Source organism: Vombatus ursinus, unplaced genomic scaffold (assembly GCF_900497805.2).
Source record: "Vombatus ursinus unplaced genomic scaffold, bare-nosed wombat genome assembly UNPS02015255.1, whole genome shotgun sequence".
NCBI lineage: Eukaryota > Metazoa > Chordata > Mammalia > Diprotodontia > Vombatidae > Vombatus > Vombatus ursinus.
The window spans coordinates 1709004-1713380 of NW_020955033.1; the positions used below are offsets into that span (position 1 = coordinate 1709004).

The following is a 4377-nucleotide window of genomic DNA, read 5'->3' on the forward strand; positions in this document are numbered from 1 at the left end:
ATGACATGGTAACTGAGAGTTGTTTTAATTTGCATTTCTCTAATAAATAGTGATTTAGAGCATAAAATATGTAAGATTAAAAGAGAAACCTATTATATTAAAATATAGCAATCAAAATACATATATAAAAAAAAAACAAATCTCAGGTTTAGGACCTTTGTTCTAGTTAGTAAATACTTTGCTGGAGTCAGGACATTTGGCTTGGAATTCAAGCCCTAATATTTACAAGTCCCATACTTCTCTGAGTTTCAGTTTCATCATGTGTAAGAAGGTATTAATACTTGCAAATTTTCAAACCTTAAGGTACTATATAAATATGAGTTCTAATTATGCATATAGATTTGTCATTTTATCATACAGATTGCTGCCTTTACCACGCCTTAATAGATGGTTTCATGATCTATGGTGGCCAAAACAGGAAAATAGCCTAAAAGTTTCAGTCTGGGGAACTTGATTTTGATTCTTGGCAAAATTCTAAAATGGATCATCAAAGAGATACTTAGTGAACTTCTGTAGCAAAGGAAGCAGTTATTACAAATATAACTTCATTAAGGACAGATAGGTTACAATGAACTAACCACTTATCCTTTTTAAAAAATTAATTAGTTAACCTGGGAAATACTATAGTTTAGCCTAGATTTTAGTGAAGCATTTAATAAAGTAGTTTCTGCTATTCTTGCTAAAAATAAATATAGATATAGACTAGAGGTTATTATAGTTAGATGAATTCAGAACTGGCTGAATGACTAGATTAAAAAAAAATAGTTGTTAATCTTTCTATGTCCACATGCGAGGACACCTCTAGTAGAGAACTCAGAAATCATATATGCTTTGCCCTTTACTGTTTAGCATTTTTATCAATAACTTGGTACAGGAGGCACAAAAGTACAGAATTTGAAGCATTTGAAGATGAGAAAAGCTAGGAAGGATAACTGACATACTGGTTGACAATTTGGATCCAAAGGAATATTGACAGCCAGAGCATTAGGCAGAATCTAATGAAATGAAATGAATTCAATAGAGTTAAGTGTAAAGTCTCATGCTTGGGTTAAAAAAATAACTTTCCAAGTACAGATTGAAGAAGACATAGTGAAGCAGCCATTCATCCAAAAAAAAGGCAAGTTTTATTAGACTGTGATCTCAATATGAGTTAATATTATTATATTATAACCTCAAAAAAACTACTGATACCTTGGGTTGTATTTAGAATACAGCTTCAAGAAATAAATCTTGAAGGCTGATAAGGAAAGAAAGGTTAGGCTTGTTCTATTTGGTCCCAGAGGACAAAACTAGGTGCAATGGTGGAAATTGTAAAGAAGCCAGTTTAGGCTTGATGCAAAGAAAACTTTTCAACAATTCAAGCAGTCCAAAAATGGAATGAGATGCCTTGGGAGGTGGTGGCTTTCCACTTTTTGGAGGGCTTCAAAGTAGCATCTGGATGGCATTTGTCAGGTGCATTATGGTAAGTTTTTCTTTCAAGTATAGGTTGGATTAGATGGCCTTTCAACTCTAAAATTCTGTGAAAATATGATCACCAATGACCAGCCTTCTAGGATGAGTTTCTCTGCTTTTATCCAGGTTGAACATATGGGCTATAACCTGATATTTGAAGCCTTTTCAGCTTTAATGGTGCCCCCAGAGTTTGAACTCTGCCATTGTGGGTTTTTGTTTGCTTGTTTTTGTATTAAACTATTTTAATGGCATCAAAATTCCATGACAGATTTTTGGTTAAGTTGTTTCCATTTAAAATTACTGATTTTAAAAACTAATAACTTAAAACTGCCATGAAACAATAGATCCATAAAAACATTCCTTTCCTCCTGAAGATTTTCTGATGCAATATATTCATTCACCAGTCTTTTACTATTAAACTTAAATGGCCAGTTGGGACAGACAGTTCTGAGACTGCTCTTCCACCACTGATTAAGACTGGGGCAGCAGGTGTTGTGTAGAATGTTCATTCAGCCTTCTAGGCAGATTTTGTGACCTTGCCAGCTTTAGCAGCCTTTTTGTCAACTGCCTTGATGACACCAACTACAACAGTCTGCCTCATATCACAAACAGCAAAACAACCCAGAGGAGGATAATCAGAGAAGCTCTCTGCACACATGAGCTTGTCTGGAACCAGGTCAATGATGATAGCATCACCAAATTTCAGGAATTTAGGGCCAGCTTCCAGCTTCTCACCAGAATGACAATCAATCTTCTCTTTTAGTTCAGCAAACTTGCAAGCAATGTGAGCAGCATGACAATGCAGAACAGGTATATAGCCAGCCCTGATTCAGCCTGGATGGTTCATGATAATGACATGTACAGTGAAGCCAGCTGCTTTCATAGGTGGGTCATTCTTGCTATCACCAACCACATTACCATGGCAGACATCTTTGACAGACACATTCTTGACATTGAAACCAATGTTATCCCCAGGCAGAGCCTCACTCAAAGCTTCATGGTGCATTTCAACAGATTTTCCTTCAGTTATAACATTGACTGGGACAAAGGTGACCACTATGCTTGGTTGTAAACCACCAGTTTCCACTCAGCCAACAGGTGCAGTACCAATACCGCCAATCTTGTAGACATCTTGGAAGGGTAGACAAGGGAGCTTGTCATTTGGATGAGTTGGTGGCAGGATGCAATCCAAAAATTCAAGCAGTGTAGTTCCATTAGCATCGCTATCCTTATGAGTGACCTTCTATCCCTTGAACCAAGGCATATTAGAGCTTGACTCCTGCATGTTGTCACCATTCCAACCTGAAATTGGCACAAAAGCTAATGTGTCAGTGTTGTAGCCAATTTTCTTAATATGGATACTGACTTCCTTCACAATTTCCTCATATGTCTTCTGGCTGTAATGTGACTCAGTGGAATCTATTTTGTTCACACCAATAATCAGTTATTTCCCATTAGTGCGTAGACCAGAAGGGCATGCTCACAGGTCTGCTCATTCTTTCAGATGCCGGCTTCAAATTCACCAACACCAGCAGCAACAATCAGGACAGCACAGTCAGACTGAGATGTGCCTATAATCATGTTCCCAATCTCTGTGTCCTGGAGCATCAATAGTGGTCATGTAATGCTTGCTGGTCTCAAATTTCCATAGGTGGATATCAACAGTGATACCATGTTCATGTTCAGCCTTCAGCTTATCTAAGACCCAGACATATTTGAAGGAGCCCTTTCCCATCTCAGCAGCCTCCTTCTTGAACCTCTCAATGGTTTTCTTATCAATTCTACCACATTTGTAGATGAGGTAGCCAGCAGTGTTGGACTTGCCAGACTCATTGTCCAATGATGACAATGTTAAAGTGAATCTTTTCCTTGCCCATTTTTTGTGGAGGTTTAGCGATGATTTTCACAACGTCTGTGTTCTGGTGGCAAACCCACTATGATAAAGGTGTTTGCTTATTTTTAGGCCTGAAGGTCACCTCTTCATGAGGACAAGATTTTGGCAAGATTTTGGTGGAAGATAAGAATATAAGGTATGCTGAAAACTGGCCAAAAGCCTTATAGTTTTCAGGGATGTTTTTGTGGTAAAACCAACACTATTTGAATAGTTTTGTGATCAAGTTTTAATAGAATTGTAAATATAGATATAGTCCAAATAAGATATTTTTTCATAACAGAAGCATTATGCAATCTTTTCAGAGCAATACCCTCTGATATACTAAGAATTTGAAAGGTAGGTTACAGTTCAGACTTTCTATTACTGTCTTGAGCCTCTCTTCAATCTTATAATATCACCTGATAGGTATTTATCAGTGGAGATTTTTAGAGATAGTCCTTTTGATCCAGAGGTACATAAACAAAGAAAGCTGATGCACCCTTTCCTTCCTTAGTGTGACTGAAGCATGATTTAGAGTAACCAAATGGCTTTAAGTGGGCAGGTTAGTTAAGAAGAAAGGGACCCCACATCCACTGATACAAAAGACCAGCTCACTTTCTGTCCAGTGAAGAGCAAGCTGGGGACAAATCTCTTGGATAATTATATTCAATAATATAGAAGAAACTTCCACTCAGAGACTGCACTTCCATTTTGTTCTTCCTTGCTGGTGAGCAATATTCCTGACAAGTCAGAATATGAGCAGCTAGTAAGGCCCTCAAATGGCAAACCCACCCCACAGTGTTACATATCTTGAGATTTTTTGACAAGCATTTGCAAAGGAAGATATTGACAGAAATGAGCAACGAGAATATGATAATCAGTTCTATACCTCAAAAGATGCATGCTTTCATCTGTGTGAGCAGTGATGTGCTGATAAATGTTTAAAAATTAGCAGCCCCCCCCAAGTATTCATGACATGCTTTTCTGTTTAATTTGCATCATTAACATTTTCTCCATTACTTTCTTAAGTCTAGATAATTAATAAATCAGTA

At 37.3% G+C, this 4377-nt stretch overlaps 1 pseudogene; it reads right to left on the reverse strand.

Moving 5' to 3' along the window:
- Positions 1-1957: 1957 nt before the first annotated feature.
- Positions 1958-3329, reverse strand: LOC114031919 (annotated as a pseudogene).
- Between the last annotated feature and the right edge of the window lie 1048 nt (positions 3330-4377).